Source organism: Heteronotia binoei, chromosome 10 (assembly GCF_032191835.1).
Source record: "Heteronotia binoei isolate CCM8104 ecotype False Entrance Well chromosome 10, APGP_CSIRO_Hbin_v1, whole genome shotgun sequence".
NCBI classification, from domain to species: Eukaryota; Metazoa; Chordata; class Lepidosauria; order Squamata; family Gekkonidae; genus Heteronotia; species Heteronotia binoei.
The window spans coordinates 51,945,676-51,965,709 of record NC_083232.1 but is presented as its reverse complement, the minus strand read 5'-3'; the positions used below and the strand labels follow the sequence as shown (position 1 = coordinate 51,965,709).

General features: G+C 45.8%; 1 protein-coding gene across 4 annotated transcripts in view; it reads right to left on the bottom strand.

Moving 5' to 3' along the window:
* Positions 1 to 20,034, bottom strand: part of HDAC9 (histone deacetylase 9) — a 689,984-nt gene that overhangs the window by 149,987 nt on the left and 519,963 nt on the right. The window lies entirely within an intron of this gene.

Below are 20,034 nucleotides of genomic sequence, written 5' to 3'. Positions count from 1 at the left end.
GGTCAGCTGGTGCATGACCTCATGAAAAGGGGAGGGCTGGACTACTGCGACAACCAATAGAAAGTTCATTGGTGGCACCTAATTGGGTGCTTGCTCTTGACCAATGGACTTGCCTGGATCATGGATACCTGAGTAAACTTTCAGGTTGAAACAGACATGGGGGAGTCTCCGAAAATGACAGTTGGGATGAAGAATAGAGAGATTACTTGGGTGGGGAGATACTTATTACTAATGGACATCTAAAAGGGTGACAATAGAGAGTCAAATCATGGCTTAGGTAACACCCAGTTTGTACAAAGGAACTTGGCTCTTGCTGAAGATGGTCTTCCTCTTCTTCTGGGCACCAGTCTTTGTCTAGAGTTCCGTTAAACAAAGAAAGTGGCGGTTGGACGATTAACCACTCCTGGGGTGGGTAGGTTGCTTGCAGGCATAGGCGACACCTGATGTATATGTGAGCCGTCCGCTTCACTGGATTGGAGTCAAGCCTGGTAGGAGGATGGCTGTGTGTGGTGTTAGCCCTCCATGGTGGATTCCATGGTCAGAACTTCATAACCATTTGCCTGGATAGCTCCTGGCGGCGCAGTTTCCTCCGCTCCAATGCTGGGATGGCTGTCATACGGAACGACGGGAAACCATCCGTTCTCCTAGTGGACACGCTTATACCGGTTTAGAGTGTCTTAGTAGCGTCATGGCTGCTTGTACTGCATAAGTCCCTTTTTGCCCCTGGATAGGTTTACCCACACTCTTTGACCAGACGTGTGTGAGTCACTTCTCCAGGTGCTCTGGCAACCAAGCTGGTAATCACAATGTTCTGTAAGGGGGGTTTTCCTCACAACTGATAAGAGGACAGGCTGGTGAAACTGGGTCCTGAAAGACCCTTCCCCACCTGCTGTAGACAGGCCATGAGACAATACAACAGCTGTCACAAGGCTTCAGCCAGCCCCCTCCCCCTTCACCGCAGTTAATGTGACTCCTGGTATCACAGTAGTTACCACTGAGCTCCAGAAAGCCTCCTTCCAGCTAGAAACAATCAAAGAGGCCAGCCTGGAAGAACTTTGCCTCTGGCCTCAACTCAGCCCTGAGAAGATATCAGCCCAAGAAGAAAACAGTCATGGTGGGCAGGATTTTAGGTGGGCAGAATGTTGAGGTTCCTGTCCACAAGTCATTGCCACTGCCCCAGCTTGGCATGACTCCCTTCTAGGGCTGCCAGTCCCCAGCTGGGCAGGGAAAATAGGTAAAAACCTCCACGAAGACCAGCCTCCTATCATATATAAAATACAAATCTACTTAAAGGTTTGTAATGGCACAATTATACACAGTTAATACAAATTATTAATACAAAATTCCTTATCAGTTGGGTGCAGGTCAAGCTTCCAACAATGCAGTTTTCCACGGAGACCGATGCTCCTACAAGCTTTTCAAAGACCTTTCAAAATTCAAATGCTGCTGCTTAAGATCGTTTCTATGCGGTACCAAATGGAAGCGATCTTAAGCAGCAGTGTTTGAATTTTGAAAAGTCTTTGAAAAGCTTGTAGAAGCAAATAGCGAAATATGGGAGTACTACTGCATCGCGTATCACTTTGTGTGCCTAGCTGTACAACTGAACATAGGAGCATCAGTCTCCATGGAAAACTGCATTGTTGGAAGCTTGACCTGCACCCAACTGATAAGGAATTCTGGACATTGATTTGTCTCTTAAATGACTGTGGGTGGGGCATTTATGTTCCTTATTTTGTATTAATAATTTGTATTAACTGTGTATAATTGTGCCATTACTAACTTGTAAGTAAATCTGTATTTTGTATATAATAGGAAGCTGGTCTTCACGGAGGTTTTTACCTATTTTTCCTGCTCCACTATCTGCGTTGCTCTTTGTGGGTTGCACAATCCCCAGTTGGGGACAGAGGATCCCCTGGTCCTCCCCCCTCTAGTTTCAGCTAGGACCTTGAATCCCCGGTTGGTATCATCTGAGCCATATGCTAGGCAAAGCAAAGCAGAGGGCGGCACCAGGCTGAGTCCTGTGTGAAGTGAAGGAGGCACCCAGTTGCCCCATTCAAGTGTCCAGTCTGTGAGAGACAAGGGAAGCAGCACTTGGCCCACCTGAGGCCTGTGTAAGGTAAGGAAAGCAACACCTTGCCAATTAGTTAGGCAGGCTGCTTCCTTTCTCCTTCCTTCCTTCCATCTCCACTTTGGGAGGTAGGGTCAGGGTCAGACAGACTGCCTCCCTCCTTCGGGGTCAGGGACCTTTTCCAGGGTTTTTTACTTGCAGACTGCCTCTGCTCACAGGGTTATTCTGAGGATAAAATGGAGGACAAAAAAAAATAAAGTAAGGTGCTTTCTATTCCTATTGGGGTAAAAGTTGGGCTATAAATGAAGTAAATCAGGACTTTTTTTGTAGCAGGAACTCCTTTGTATATTAGGCCACACACCCCTGATGTAGCCAATCCTCCAAGAGCTTACAGTGGGCCCTGTACTAAGAGCCCTGAGAGAGAAATAAACAGAGAGAATTAGGTGGCCTTTGAACATACTTGCAGATTCCCCACTGTGAACTGGGTGCACCCTGGCAACTAGCACCACACAACTGGACCCGGATAAAGAGTGCCAGGGGTAGGATAGAGTGAAAAACTGAAGATGGAGAAAAGTTAAGGTTAGTAGGGTGAAAAACTGAAGACAGGGAGAAAATATGGCTGGTGAACAGGAAGGAGAGAAGGCATGAAATGGGGAGAGGCTATGGGATCTTTCAAGGAAGATGTTAAAAAGGGTCTTTCAAGACTGGAAATAGTGAAAGAGGAGGAAATTCACCCCAAAGTCCTTGTAAGTTCCTGCTTGTCCTGTATATTTAAGTGCCCTCTACTGTACATGAAGCTTGTGTTTTTAAATGCTACTACATGGAAAAATAACTCCAGAGTTAGAAATGGATTCCATAACTACACCCAGAGGAACTACAACCAGAATCCGCACCACATTTTACTTGTGCCTCTGCAGTGGTTTGTTGAATCCATATGTACTTCCTCTCTGTTGGGCTATTTTAGTTGCTGATGTATAGCATTTTCCAGATTGTCATTCCACAATGTGTACTTGCAAAAAGCTATTGCTGAAAAAAATAGTACTCTAGATTTTTTTTTTAATTATGTCACCTCATTGTAGTAGCTCAAGGCAATGTGCAAAATGCAACCTAATACATTAACATTATAAAAAACACCATAAAATCTGATAATAAAAAAAGCAGAGACCAAACAAGGTGAGAAGACTGGATGTGTATCATGGGATCTCCTGCAATATTTAAAACATTCAGTGGAGGGGCACATATAAGTTTAGGAGGAAAGATCTTGAATCTTTTGAAAACCCTGTAGAACAGTTGCCTTCAAAGGCAACTTAAATCAGGGGAAACAGGTTAAACTATCCCAAGCAGTTTCTGCAACACAATTAAGGACCCTCCGTGGTTGATTTTAAAACTTTTTAAAAAATGTGTACATCTGATCCCAGATCTCCTGCCATCTTGACTAGTTCAGCTCCAACTATACAAGAAATAAAACACAAACTAAAAGTGAACTAGAGATACAATATAATTCATTTTGCTGTATTCCCTTTTCTGCCCTCCCAGATTTTTGCCAGTTGACAGATGCTGGCTGGCAAGTGGTAACCCTGCTTCCCATTTTGTTCCCTTATAATTATGCTAAAACAATTTTAAGAATATATGAACATATGAAGCTGCCTTATACTGAATCAGACCCTTGGTCCATCAAAGTCAGTATTGTCTACCCAGATTGGCAGTGGCCCTCCAGGGTCTCAAGCTGAGGTTTTTCCACACCTATTTCCTGGATCCTTTTTTGTTGGAGATGCCGGGGACTGAAACTGGGACCTTCTGCTTACCAAGCAGATGCTCTACCACTGAGCCATCATCCCTCTCTAAGAGTAATCTTGCCACATGCCCACTTTTCCTAAAGCCCCTACTCAAAAAAAGTAAACAGGTAAGTAAAGTTCATGCGAGCACTATGGGTCTCAATACAATCTAGCATTTGCCAGGCTGCTGGCTCAAGGACTTATTTGCCATGATGCAAATCAGGTTGCTGGGTGCCCAGCTTTTCCCTTTCTGTCCAGTAAGCAAACTGAGAAAATATGAGACATTTTACTGTTCGGTATTTTCTAATTAACTAAATCTGCAACCACTGCAGCCAAACTCCAGGCATATGCTCTTTCTTCTTCCTGCATTAATGGCTACTAGTCAGTTTGACTGAGTAGCATCTTTGCAGATGCACAGTGTAAATGAAAACTAAGTGTAAACTGGTTTGCCAGGCATTCATGATTGTTTAGTATGAACCCAACAGGATCAGGTGATTTACTCGCAAGTGTTGAACGTGTTCATGGTGAAATTCCCTCATTTCCGGGGACTTTGGCAGGCATTAAAATCTCTCCATTCGAAGCAGTCCTTGATACCTCATTCTTCCCCCTCCCACCTCCTTGGGGAAAAGAATAAAGATAAACCATCCTGTTAATGGATTCTTATCTATTGACCAAACAGGGGATCAAAGGGAGCAGTAAGGACAACCTCATGTCTAACAATTTACTGTTCTAGTGTGAACAGGCCAGACTTAAAGCTCAAGGGGGGGAGCCCTCTGCTAGGAAGGACTTGTTTATCTGTAACACTGCAGGCAGGAGTGGGCTGGGAGCAGCCTGGGTAAGGGTGTTTTCTGGAAGATTTCCCTTAAGAAGGTCTTGAAATGACCATCAACATTACACATTCTATTGGTTATGTTGGTTCACTATAACCCTGAAAGTAGGAACTAGAGTTCTCCTTGAATTACAGTTGACAGCCATACTACAGAGATTAGTTCCTTGAAGGAAATGGCAACTTTGAAGATTCAACTCTGCATCATTACATCCCCGCTAAACTCCTTCCCAGCTTCTACCCTCCAGAGGCACTGCTCTCAGATCTCCAGAAATTTCCCAAGCTGGGGTTGGTGACTCTTGTTAGCCCAGCAAACAAAAAGTGTTAACCAGTTTCCTTAAAAGCTGTTTTTGAAATACAGCCATGCTAAATGTTGAAGCAGCATCAACATTGTTCATACGTCAGCAACACTTCAAAGAGGCAGAATCATTCAGGACAATATTACAAGCCAGAATACACAGACCTACTCTGAAGGCTCAGATTTTTAAAGCACATATGGATTTACTTCACTTGGAGTTTCCTGAATGAATATAGTAGTTGCAAGTTTTTTCCAACTACAGTTAACATAACTCAATCACTGGCACGTGTAAGAAAACTAGAGCTCAGTAAAGCCACAGATGATAGAAATTAAACTACCTGTCCCCAAAGTGGATATGGAGTTATTAAAAAAGACTGGATGAATTAAATAAAAATTAATTTCCATTTTATCCCATATGTAAGCTACTGAATTTTTACCTACAGCATACAGATCTCTCCCCCTCCTTGGAGTAAAAGGCACATGTATTGTCTTCTGAAAGAGAAACTAAGCCATTCACACTATACTTCTCAGCAATATTTTGTACCTGGGGGTGGGAGCTATGTTACATTTTCCCTACCCTTACTACAAAGAGTAGCAGGCAGAACTCTTCCCCTCTCCTTTTTGTCTACACAATGAACCTAGAGTTGCCAACCTCCGGATAGTAGCTGGAAGATCTCTTTGGATTAAAACTAGTTTTCAGGCAACAGAGGTCAGTTCATCTGGAGAAAATGGCTACTTTGGAAGGTGAACTCTGTGGCATTGAAATCCCTACCCTCTCCAAACCCCATCTTCCTCAGGCTCCAAATCCCCAACATCTCCAGGCACTACCCAACCCAGAGCTGGCAACCCTAAACTAACCTGTTAAGTAGATGAGACAGAGAGTGACTTGCCCAAGATTCATAGCGCTGGGCTTTTGATCTGTTAATCTATTGATACTGTGATCACTATACCACACGGGCTTATAAATAACCATTCCCCAGCCCAGTATTGCAGCTGCCTTGCTTTTCAGTACTTATGGAAGAAGGAAACTTGCCATCCGGCATGCAATGGACAAAATCCCTCAACATCTGCCAAGCACTGCAGGGTTTAGAGGTTGTAGAAGGAGAAATTGTATCAATCAGAAGCATCAGATAAGCAGAGGAGTCTTCCTTGGCGGTCTCCCTTCCAAGTACCAACCCCACTTAGCTCCTGAGATTGGGCTATGCTATATACCATTGGGCTATACCATTTCACATCCCAGAGAGTATAATACCAACCCCCACCCCCCAAAACAACAACAGCAACAACAACCAGCAGTTGAGTCACTATTGCCTGGGCTGTGCAATGATGGTTGGGAAGGCTGTTTAGGTAAGACCTAACTATTGGGGGTATTCATGGCTTGCAGATGAGTGTGCACAATATACAGGTAAGTTTGAATATCAGCACCTCATGCTTAGAATGTCAGTGCAGTTTAACCACCAGTTTATTAGTCTTTTGTTTTGGCTTCCTTGTGCTCCAGATAGCACAAACAATTTCCTCTTTGATTTCAGGAGGTTTCTCTCTGTCCCCATTATCTAGATGGTACACAAAGTATGGCTAGATACAGAAGGTTAGAGACAGCAATGGCCTCTGTGTACATGGTATGGTGAGAAGCCATAAATATAAAGAAGCCAAAAGTAGTATTAGCAAAGTTAGAAAGTTGTCAGCTTTTGTGGAAGAAGCTTGAAGATCATAAAATAAAGAAGTAATTCTGGAAATTATGGATTTGTTATGTCACTCAGTGATTTATGTTCTCTTTACTGAATCCATGTGTCTTTGGAGGTACAAAAGCTTTTAGAGGCTCACATTTTGCCATTTGTTTCCAGAGCAAATACAGTTCTTTCATACACACACACATACACTACTTCTTTTTTTTTTTACTGGCAAGAAAGTAGAAACTAAATCCTTCCCCCCAAAGCATTCCTGCCTTTAAGAATCGTGTGTGGCATTTACACAAGGCTGCCAACAAAGCGCTTGTCATTCCAGGAATGCTAGTGCCAGAGCCTTTTGGTGAAAGTCCATGCCTCTAGAAGAGCTAGCTGGATCTGAAGTATATGCCTGCTGCCATTCTAGAAGGATAGATTCAAATGTTACTGCCATGTGAGTGTAGCTGAAATGCTCTTCCAGCTAGCTGTATTCCAGCTTTAAGTGGGAACATTTATAACCATGTGGGTCTGCTCAAGCTGCAATTACATCAGAAAATGGCTCTAATAGCCTGATCTTTCTAAACTCATATTCACTCTAAAGCAAGTCCCATTAATTTCAGTGGGATTACATCCATGTAAATAATCGTAAAATTGAAGTGAATTTCATTCATGCAAAATTACTGGAGACATCCTTCCTTGCATTTTGCTATGGTTCCCCCCCAAAACCCCTCCCCAAACAAATACCCACCCCAAAACAAAATTGTCTTGCCTCTCTATTTTTGTTTCATCTCACTTTAGCTGAAAATGAAAAGATTTACACATTATGTTTGAAGAGTTTCTTTAATGGATGATTGCTCCTTCAATGAAGAAGAGGAAGCTATTTTTTACTGGCAAGCTTGTAGTAAAATGGATAGTAAAGAGTTAACTGGAACCTAATAATGGGCTGGAGGAAAACTCCACCCCCTTGGACTGATCTCCTTCTCTTACTTTTCATTTCTGTGTTAGTCTGAAGTTGGTTGCAATAAAGCAGTCGTGTTACATTCAGCCACTCATGCGAGTACAACAATTTATTTCATAATCACCATAAAATCACCAAAAAAGCTGGTTTCCTTCTTAAATATCACATATCTAAATTATGTGAGTAATAAAAGAAATGCAAGTGGGGACTGGCGATATACATGGGAGATCCCTTTCCCCCTTATCACTCCCCCCCCCACCCTCTCCCTGTCTGCTGGAGCTCCCAGTCATCCCCTAAATTTGCAGGAAAATCTGGTTAGTGTCAGGGTGGCCCTGATCTTTGGATTTAGGTATCCACAGATGGGGACCATGTTGCAGAGAGAGAGACACAGATGCTCTAGCACAGGGTTCTTCTGCTGTTGCATATAAAACAGAACTACCATATTTGTACATGATAGAGGGTTATATGCTAATCTTCAGATCCCATGTTCTTTCCAGAGTGACACACACATTTCTTCTCCTTGAGAGCCAGTTTGGTGTAATGGTTAAGTGTGCGGACTCTTATCTGGGAGAACCAGGTTTGATTCCCCACTCCTCCACTTGTACCTGCTGGAATGGCCTTGGGTCAGCCATAGCTCTGGCAGAGGTTGTCCTTGAAAGGGCAGCTGCTGTGAGAGCCCTCTCAGCCCCACCCACCTCACAGGGTGTCTGTTGTGAGGGAAGAAGACATAGGAGATTGTAAGCCGCTCTGAGTCTCTGATTCAGGGAGAAGGGCAGGATATAAATCTGCAATTCTTCTTCTTCTTCTTCTTCTTCTTCTTCTTCTTCTTCTTCTTCTTCTTCTTCTTCTTCTTCTTCTTCTTCTTCTTCTTCTTCTTCTTCTTCTTCTTCTTCTTCTTCTTCTTCTTCTTCTTCCACAGCTGAAGAGCGGGATATGCACAAGGACTCTGCCCCAAAACCCCATAGGATGAGCTAAAGCTAAGAGAAAATTTAAAGGAAGTCATGGTAAGGAGTTGGGCAGCAAAAGGTGAGAGCAACTCACATTCTTAGGTGTTGACATGAGTGCAGGTAAGGAAGGAACTCAAGGGCTGGAGAAAGGGAGTGCATAGAACTGCACTGGGTACCCTTTTCTCAGGGTTGTCAGTTGAAGCTGACAAGCCAGTGAGAGACTTACCAGAAGGCTCTGGGAGAGGGGAGGGAAGATGCACAACTGAACTCCAAAGTGAATTCCAGGTGAACTGGCTGTTGCATTTAAAGGGACCATGTTCCTTTTAAATGCCTTTCCTCCATTGGAAATAATAGAGGGGCTCATAGAATTGGACCCCCTGGTTCAATCTTTTTGAAACCTTAGGGTTCTTTGAGGAGAGACACCAAGAGCAATGCTGAAAATTTTATGTTTCTACCTAAAAACAAAAAAACAGCCCCAGATACTCATAGATTGTCAGTTTCCTCCAAGAGAGCCAGTTTGGTGTAGTGGTTAAGTGTGTGGACTCTTATCTGGGAGAACTGGGTTTGATTCCCCACTCCCCACTTACAGCTGCTGGAATGGCCTTGGGTTAGCCATTGCTATCACAGGAGTTGTCCTTGAAAGGGCAGCTGCTGTGAGCGCTCTCTCAGTCCCACCTACCTCACAGGGTGTCTGTTGTGGGGAGAGAAGATATTGGAGATTGTAAGCCACTCTGAGTCTCTGATTCAGAGAGAAGGACAGGGTATAAATCCTCCTCCTCCTTCTATTATATCCTGTGGGTTCAGTTGTTTCCCCCTCCCCCCGCTTTCTGATAGTCCTGAAGTGCGGGGAGGAGTTCCAAACTGGGGGCCCCCTCCCCCAACTAGGGAATGACAATCCTACCTTGTCTGCTGTGTAGCTGCTGAATAAAGGTTTTGCCCCCTGAGGCTGGAATAAAGAGTCAGACACAATGCATTGGTATAAACTTGGGCCACTTTTATTAAACATCATAATAAACGGCAAGGGTACCCAACCAGTGACCTGGCCAGGGCTAGGGGTCACCGTGACCGCTCCCCTGCTATTAGCAGGTGAGAGACCCAGCCCCCCAGCCAGAGCTGTGTGACTCAGCTCCCTCCAGGCAGGTCCAGCAGGGAGGCACACACCAGAGGGCCCAAACCCAGACGCACATCTCGACAGAAGGCACCCTCTAGTCGAGCCTCCAGGACGATCGGGCATTGTCCACACCCTGGGTCACCAAACCCCAAGGTTGATCATGCCAGACCCCTAATTCCCCAAAAGGGGGATGCTTTACAGTCCTCCCCTAGCTGCATAGTGCCCTAAACCCCCAAAACTTGCCAACTAAAGTGACCTCCTATTTAACAGCACCTCCCGATAGCCAAATCCAAAATCCACTGCACTGCTCTGTAGGGTAGGCAAAAAAACACACCCCAGCAACTGCCAATCAGCTGGGGCGTAAAAAATTCCTACCCGGCTCCCCAAATGAGGCAACCAGCAACCGCCTACATAACACACATGGCGGGCGGGAGAGCCGATCGTCCGCAGGACTGCCAGCAAAGCGCGGGGTCGGCCGTTAGGACTGCCAATCCCGCCCACAGCATTGCGCACCCAAACAGCGCACACAGACTCTCTCCTTCCCGGGCGGCAAACAAGCTAACGCAGCCTTAGCAGCGTTGCTGCTGGCTGCAAGCCTCGGGTTGCCTCCCAAGGTTGGAATAAAGAGTCAGACACAATGTATTGGTATAAACTTGGGCCACTTTTATTAAACATCATAATAAATGGCAAGGGTACCCGCAATTCTGCAGGGCCTGCAAGACCCCCCTTTTCAGGATGGCCTTTGCGGATTGCTGATTGAAGGATTGATGGATTGACGGGTTTGTCTAAGTGACTTTCGCCTAAGTGACTCTCGCCATCATGCTAACTGACAGAATAGCACCAGAAATGCCTATTGTTATTGCCAATTTATGTTAACTGTAAATTAGAATAGTTTTAAGATTAATGCTGATTTTAAAGTTCTGTATAATTACTGTATGGACATGTTGTTAGCTGCCCTGAGCCTGCCTTGGCGGGGAGGGCGGGATATAAATAAAATTTTATTATTATTATTACCCAACCAGTGGCCTGGCCAGGGTTAGGGGTCACTGCGACCGCTCCCCTGCCATTAGCGGGCGAGAGACCCAGCCCCCCAGCTGGAGCATTGTGACTCAGCTCCCGCCAGGCAGGCCCAGCAGGGAGGCATGCACCAGAGGGCCCAAACCCAGACACACGTCTCGATGGAAGGCATTCTCTAGTCGAGCCTCCAGGACGGTCTGCATTCTCAACACCCCAGGTCACCAAACCCCAAGGTTGATCAGGCCAGACCCCTAATTCCCCAAAAGGGGGATGCTTCACAGTCCTCTCCAGCCGCATAGTGCCCTAAACCCCCAAAACGTGCCACTACTAAGGCCAAGTCTCTAATTAGGGCTTAGCGCCCACCGGAAGGCCCAAAGCCACCCGCAACCCTTGCCGCAAATCCCTCGGGAAAAGCATATTACCCTTTTCTGAGAGATGTACCCCATCCCCTCTGTAGAGGTCAGGAAATTTCAACGAAATGTCCGGATGGGGCAGATAGTGGCCCAACTCCCCCTTCCAACACCTTCTTAAACTCCTTATTAGCCTAATACTGGGCCCTCTCAATAGATGCAGGGTCCCAAGCACAGCACCAAACAAGGCGGGGCAGCATGGCTGACCAAATTATAGTGGTCCCAGGCCATCGCTCCCTAATATACTGAAAATCATCATGGGCCTGCCAAACTAAGGCCTTGCCCTTTAAAAGCCTCAGAACATTACCTCTCAGGTGAACGTTTAAAACCTGAGAAGGAGGACCCACACTATCTTGAAATAACAAAGGCAGCAGGCCCGGCCACTGAAGGCCCCAGCGCCCCCACCATTCAATACAAACATGTTGGCTGAGTCCCAGCTGAGAGCCAACCAAAGTTCTCTGCGCCTGATGAGCGGCCCAAAGCACGTGGCTATGGCCACAGATGAGAACCCAGCTCCTCTGGCCAGGAACAATAGAATCGAAAGAGAAAAAACAGTTAAACAAGAACAGAACCAGTAACAGTCCAACAAACAAGTCACTTAAGGCCTGAGGAAAGGTCGAACATAAGACTTGTAGGCCAATGAATGCCAATGGCCCAAGCGCTGAATGGAGGAGGAAGGATACCCCATGGCGGCAGCCGTCAAGGCTGCCCCAATTCTAAAGGAGTGGGTCCCAAACCGCACCCCAGTCAACCCCAGTTCACCCAAAGCCTGTGACATCACCGCCCAAAACTGATGCTTCGTCAACAGGCTACCATCATAATGACAAAACAAAAACCCATCCTTGGGTCCCCGGACTGCCAAATAAGCAGCCAACACAGTAACTGGACACAGCTCAAGCTCTGAAAAACTACCCAGTTCAAGTATGGTACCTTTTTGCAACTGATCCGTCTTAGAGCGACGGACAGTGATCACTGCCTTACCCTCAGATAGCTTCAGGTCCCTTAACAACAGAGCCTTACCAGAAATATCATTTCTGGACTATGCCACCAGCTTGCTAACTCTTAAGGGCCCCAAAAAAGGCTACTAAAGATGCGGAATGAAACAAACATGCTTCAAAAGAAGAAGCACACACCACGTCCCAAATCCCCTTCAAACCCCGCAGAATCGACGGAGACATAGGATTCTGCGTATCTACCCTGGGTCCGGCCTCTCTGATCCACCCCTCCAGCATCTTTCGAATACGAAAATCAGCTGTTTCCTCCCTATAACCCAGAGCCTTACTGGCAAAAGCCAACGCAGGCAGGTGTCCCCTAATGAATCGCACGGCCAATCCCTTACCTCGAAGCAAAACACAGTAATGGAGCAACTGCTCCACCAGGAGGGGCCAAACAATGTGATACCTTACCTCAGCCCTAAAGTTTTCAAACTGCCGCACAGCCCGTTTGTAAGACTTCCTAGTGCTAGGCGCAATGGCTAGGCCTATTGCTCTGCAGGCCTCGGTTCTCCAATCAGCCATAGCTCCTGGGGCATTGGCACCACCTCTCTGTTGGCATCTGGGGCCAGCTGACGAAACCTCTCCGTCTGTTTACAAGAGAGAGCATCAGCCACCCCGTTACTCACCCCAGGAACATGCTTGGCTAAAAACAAAATATTAAGCCGCAAACAATGCAGAGTGAAGGCCTTTACCAACCTCATAACCCGCCGAGATTTGGATGAAAGGGAATTAATGACATGGACTACCGCCATATTATCACACCAAAAATGAACGGTGTGATTGGTCATATCTTTCCCCCACAGCCAAACCGCGACTAAAATGGGAAAGAACTTGAGAAACGTAAGATCTCGATTCACACCTACCTGTATCCAGGAGTCTGGCCAACTATCTGTGCACCAATGTCCACGAAAATAGACTCCAAAACCAAAGACCCTACAGCATCAAACACGACCTGAAGCTCAGCTTCAAGCCTCAAGTCCTCTCTCTAGAAGGAGACTCCATTGAAGGACTCCAAAAATTTCCTTCCAAACCCTCAAATCATCCCTCAGGCTGCAGGTAACCCGTGTTCTATGCTGAGGCAAGCGTAACCCTGCCATAGCATCACATAGCCTTCTTTGCACGCAAAGTTGAGAAGCCCCACTAACTGTTGCAACTCTAACAAGGTAACCTTCTTTTTTAAGAAGAAAGGCAAAAATCCTAGCCCTCAATTCAACTATTTTTTTGAAGAGGTACCCTGGACAGCTGTGCCACAGTATCAATCTCGATCCCCAAAAAATCTCAACTTTTGGGTCGGAACCTCCATTTTTCTCTGGATCCAAAGGGACCCCAAGCTTCGCCACCAGCTCTAAAAAGCCAGACAGCAGCAGCCCACAATGCCCAGTCCCCTTGGGACCAACAAAAAGGTAGTCATCCAAGTAATGAACGACCTCCTGTAAACCCACTTTCTCCCGCACAGCCCATTCCAAGAATGTGCTAAAAACACTCGAAAGCAGAACATGATACAGAGCAGCCCATTGGTAATGCTCTAATCCATGTAAAACTGACCCTCAAAAGAAAAACCCCAGAAGCTCAAAAATCATCGGGATACACTGATGAAGGCAAAATGCAGATTTAATATCACATTTCGCCAACTCAGAGCCTATCCCGCAGCACCTCACCACGGCTACCGCCTGGTCAAAGCTAGTACACCTAACTGAGCATAAGTGCTCGGGAATACCATCGTTCACTGACCTCCCCCTGGGGAAGGAGAGATGGTGAATCAAACAAAGTTCACCAGGCACCTTTTTTGGCACCACACCCAACGGCAAAACCCTAAGAGTGCCCACTGGAGGATGTAAAAAGGGAACCAAGATCCTATCCTCCGCCAACTCCTTGGCAATCTTGTCTCTAATAACCTGTTCCAACCCCTTAACTGACTTAAGGTTCCCAGACATAAATGGGACTCGAGGCCCCTGAAAAGGGATCCTAAAACCAACTTTAAAACCTTCCAACAAATACAAACTGTCTGCCCTTCGAGGGTACCCCAACAGCCAATGCTCAAGAGGGCCCACCCTTATCGAGGTGGGCCCCTTTTCTAGCTTGATAGGATCCTCCACCCCCACCAGGCTTCTTTGCATTCTTATGTCCCCGAGCTCTGGGGCAGCTGCCAAAGGAGTGGGACCCACCGCACATGGGGCATTCGTGCTTGAACTGCAAGCCTTCCTGCTACACACTCCCAGAGAGCCAAATTCCCAGCAGAGCAAGTGGGGTTGAACCGCCTGCCCTGCTGAACCACGGGGAGAGCCTGATGAAGTCGAAGATGTTGTGGATGACCTGTTGACCAGGTGACCGCTATCAGAGCGATCACCCAAGTTAGGCCTAGCCGGAGACATGACCTGCAGCCACAGCTGCTGATGGATACAGTCCCATTGAAGAGATGGATACAGGGCAGCCCTCATCCAAAATTCCTGATCATACTGCAACCAGGTAGGGCTGCTAAATGCCGTGTAGCCCTTATAAATGATATCTAGATATTGGAAAAGGGCAGCTGCCTGCCAAGGCTGTGCCCGGGCAATCACCCCAGCATAAATACAAAACCCCGGAAGCCGATTTGCCCAAGTCCTATCCACCTTTTGCTTTTTTAATTTCTCCTTCTCATCCAATTCCTACTTATCTTTTTTCTTCAACTCTCGAAAGAGCAGAGAAAAAAATGTCCACATACTCCCCTTTCAGGATTCTTTCCCTGGTTGCCAGAAGCAAGTGATCCCCTAATGGCAAGGCGACATCCCCAAACAGCAAAGATGTAAAAGGCACCATCCCATAAGGAGGTGCACCCATAAGGAACCTGCCATACCCAGGTGCCCCACACCCGGGCAAGCCCCGCAAGGGCCACCTTGCCTGCTAGGCCAAGCCCAATTCAACAGGGACCCCGACCCAGAGGAAGCAGGCACCCCCAAACTAACAGCAGGATAACCCTGCCCAGCCATCAAGGCAAAACCCCATGGTCCCCATGGCCACACCTGCCCAGCACCAGCCTGCCAATTGTTCCCGAACTTACCTCCAAATCCAGGAGGAACCAAAGACAATCCTACTCCAGATGCTGACACAGTACCCACATCTGTACCATTTGAACCAGCATCTCTGTTGGCTACAACTCCACCAGACCTGCCCTCAAGTATAGACAGCCTGGTTAGTATATTAGCTTGCAACCCCTTCCTAGAAGCCCTGTCACCCTCAACCCCTCCAGGAGAAGAAATGCCTGATGCCTGTTCCAAAGCCTGCAACCTACAAATACCATACCATACCAAACTTTTAATGGCATAATAGATTCAGATAAAAATACACAGAATATAAAAATTTAAACATTGGAGATAAAATCAAAATAAAACCGAGCTTACAAATGCATTCAAACATGGTCAGAATTAAATTTAAGGATGTCAGCCAGAAATTTTGCCACAGCCTCACTAACCACCCCCTCAGTATCACTCAATAAATAATAACAGGGTGGCAGAATAGACAAATCTGGAGAAAAAGAAAGCTTGCCAAATAAATCTTTACGGAGGTTATGGTATAAAGAACAATCAAGCAATATATGCTGGATTGAGTCAGGGGTATTTGCTCCACAGGAGCAAAGTCTGTCGGCTAAAGGGATTCGCTGATATCTCCCTTGTAAAACTTTGGAGGGAAACACATTTAGTCTAGCCAACATAAATGCCCTGCGATGACTTGGAGTGGTTAGGTCTGATAGATAATTGGGCATTTTGCCACAAAAAGCATAAAGACCTAAGGAAGCTGGAGAGCAAATATAAGGGTCAGTTGGCCGTAATTTCGTTTCCTCCGATTCCCATAGTCTCAGTTTAATACATCTGAAGATATATGACTCATCAGCGGTAGAAAAATCATCTACCTCTAACCCCAATTGATTGAGTTTAGACAGAAGCACTGCTGTCCAGGATGAAATATATGGGTCTCTTTTCATGCAACCTACAAATAATATTGGCGTCAACCGCTACCTCACCCTCCTCGTCAGATGAGGATAATGGGGGCGGGGGCCTCTCAGCTGGCACCTTGGGTGCCTTGGGCGCTGGCTTCTTGCCCTTGGACCTACTGGACCCGTTACCACCAGACATATTCACAGGCACATTAATACCCACAAAATGTCCACTCACAGGTGCTATCTAAAATGGCTGCCTCCCCTCCGACAAGAAAGGAGTTTAAAATGGCCGCTCACAGGTGCTCTCTACCATGACTGCCTCCCCTCGAAGAAAGGGACTCAAAATGGCTGACTACACTCTATCCTCACCAATGAAAGGCAGCCCCAGCCACCAAAACCACCCTATATACCCCCTGGGACACAAGCCTACCGCCCAAATCTCCCTTACGAAGAAAGAGAGAGAGCAGACCACCCCAGGCATAACAGAAAACTCCACCCAGGCACAACAGAGAACTCCACCCCAAGCACAACAGAAAACTCCAGCCAGAGCCCTCAGCCAACCCCCCAGCCCAGCAAACCATTCGGCCAAAGGAACAGGCCACCGCCGAGCCTTCAGCTACTCTCCGCAGCCCTCAGGGACCCCCCAAGGAATCCGCCACCGCCAAGCGTTAAAACACTCAAAAAAGGAGCCACCACCGACACGGAGGCCTCCCCACACCCGTGCAAACTAACAAGCTGCCCTCCGCAGTCCCAATCGTCCACAGGACTGCCAGCGAAGCGCGGGGTCTGGCCTTTAGCACTGCCAAGCCCCGCCCACAGCATTGCGCGCCCAAACAGCGCACGCAAACTCTCTCCTTCCCGGGCGGCAAACAGGCTAACGCAGCCGAGCAGCGTTGCTGCTGGCTACAAGCCTCAGATTGTTGCCACAACCTGAATTAAGTCCATGGTGCCTGTTTGAGGGGAAAAGAAAGTCAGCATTAGCCAAGCTTGCTAAAAGTGGCTGTATTGCCCTTGCAAGCAGGGCGTAGGAGGTTAGAATGAGGCCTGGAGTTGACAGCCACCATCTAGTTCCGTCTTGAGCATCATGCAACCACACACACAGTTTCTCCTATCCAACTCTGAACCTCCGTCTGGATCATAGTTTTCATTTAAAACATGTCTAACATTTATAGCCTTTATGGTTTCAGAAAAAGCAGCTGTAAGCAGCCTACAGCGCAGATGGAATGCCGTCACACTGAAAAATGGAATAATACTTAGATCTTAGCACCAAACAATATGTAATGCTGATTTTAATTCTGAATGTATAATTTTATTCAATGAATTATTTTATAGCTGGTATATTTTACTATTTTATTATTGTGGATTTCTATGTTGTGAGCCGCTCTGAGCCTGCTCCGGCAGGGAGCGTGGGATATAAATAAAATAAAATAAAATAAAATAAATAAATCACAGAGAGGTGGCAAGCATTGTTATTATTTTTCTAGGATTTTGGAAGATTATTATTCAAAACATTTTAATTTCCTAAGGTTATTATTATTTCTAAGCTTTCTCGAGCATTTGTCAAAGGCTAAGTTTTGTTTTCACACTCTGAGGAAAAGAATTATAGAACACTCTCAAAACAGAGACATCCGCTGTGGCACCTGCCATGTTCATGGATATCATAAGCAGCTAATGCTAATTACATGCAAATAAACCATGCAAATTAGCCACAGCTTTCTGGTTCATCATAACATGTTGCCTAGTCTTTCCTAGATTAATAGAATTTGACCTCAATCAGCAGGTTTGATACATTTTCCATTAACACCGTTTTTTAGTGCAGCACATTCGTAGCACACCTCAAATAATTCTGATTGGCCAGAAGTAGTTAGGTTGGCTAAACTTTCTGGTATTTAGCACACGATGACTTCCAAAATTAATCCTAAATTAACACTTTTCTAGTACAAATACGATGGCTGTCCCTTCACTTGGTTTCATTAAAATGAAAGGTCTGACACTGTACAGTGACCTTTACCTTTACTCTCATTTTCCTTCCTTCTTTTATTTTTTAGCAATGCAGCTTTGGGCAGCTGCCTCAGTTTATAAGATAAATGTGGAATTCTCTTTTGTCTGCAGGGCAGTCCCTGGGGGCACCAAGCCCCAAACCCAAACTTCACCCCAGCACAGCTTGAGAGCCCATTCCTCATCCAAACAAATGCCATAAGACCTTTTCATGCTTTTTTACAGCATGTCAAAAATCATATTGACTGCCAATAGTGATGTGATTGGTGTTGCCTCCTCTGAGTCATAAAAGAGCCAGTCTGTTATCAATTTTGCTAACTGTATCCAGGGAATTCTGAGCAGGTTCAGTTCCAAGTTATAAATGACAACTCAAAAGCCGCAGAAGCTTTGAAGCTGGAAGCTGATGATATTATCATAAAAGCTGGCTCTTCCTCCTCTTTTATTTATTTATATATCTATGCCTATCAGCGTAACAAAAAAAAAAAAGACCAACAAGACTATGAAGTGATTTCAGAATTTCCTGAGATTAAATATGCCTGATGTGTAAAACAATGTGGTTCTGATATGTGGTATTTGTTCTGTTGTTCTGTTATTTAATATTCATATTGCATCAATATTTAATATTCATGTTGCATATGCTATAAAAATAAAATATATTATCTTCCAAAAGGGTTTACAGTGAACATGAGCACTTCATTATACCTACCGTAGGACTGGTGCTGAAAATGCAGTTTCTCATCATAAGGAAATGTCTGGGAGTACTCACCGTATGATGTAACACCATTACACAGTCTGTTTATTTTGTACATTTTTATCCTGCCATTTTCCCAAGGAGCTTGGGATGCTATACAGCATTCTCACAATAATGTTGCAAGGTAGCTTAGGCCAAGAGAGAGTGAATGGCCCAAGTTTACCCAGCAAACTTCATGGAAGAGCAAGGCTTTAAACCTCTCAGATCCTAGACTGATACCCCAACCACTACAGCACTGTGAGCTTCACCATACCCATGCACCATCACTGGATCATCAATAGAGGATATTATGTCTAGGCAAGTGCTCCCAGATGTTCTGCCAGGAAGGGGGAAGAACTTGCTGTTCTGATGCCATTTTCAGTAAATGAGATAAGATAGGACATAGAACTGACAATGTGCAATGAAATAAAATTAGAGTCCAGTAGCACCTTTAAGACCAACAAAGTTTTATTCTTTGATCTTAAAGGTGCTACAGAACTCTAGCTTTATTCTGTTGCTTCAGACCAACACGGCTACCCACCTAGATCTATAACATGCAATGAGTATAAGTAGAGAAGAAGCGGGTGGCTATGAAGGAACATGTAAAGCAGTGATACTTATTCATTGCCTTCTCTGCATATCTCAACAGAGGCATGCTGCTCTACTGCAGCTAGAAAGCTTTGAGAGGCAGGGCATGGGAGGTGAGTGTGTCCCCCCATATCCCCCCACTGCTCCACTGAATTAATGCAGTGGATGAGCAGCATTGGCAGCAGATTGCCTGCTTGCACCTGCAGGCTGCTTGTAAGTGGGAACGCTTACTGTGGGTCTTTTAGAAGCTGCTTATGACTCTTCTAAGCACCATTCCAAAATGTGGTGCCCACCCTTCTTTGCACCCTCTTCACTGGCAGCTAAGCACCTGGGCAACTGCTGGGGAAAGCAAGCTTGACTGCAGAGCAGAGTGAGCAGATCCACCACTACCACCATGGCGGACAGCTGGGGAAAGAGCAAGTTGGTCAACAGCAGGGTGATATTGTGGTTTATTCTCTTTTCTCCAGGGCCTACTGGAAATAGTATGGAAGAACACATGTGGACCGCAGTAGAAGGAGAAACACAAAACAATGGTTATTTATTTATGCAGTGGATAAAAGTCTTCCACCAGATGGTGGTGGTGGTGGTGGTGGTGGTGGCGGTGGCAGCAGCAGCAGGGATATCCTTATGAAAAACTGTTTGACCAGTTGTTAGCCTTGATATGCAGCCTTGCAATTCCACTACCAGAGTATCACCTCAACCCCTTTTACACCCACATGCTCTTTCCTCCCACAGT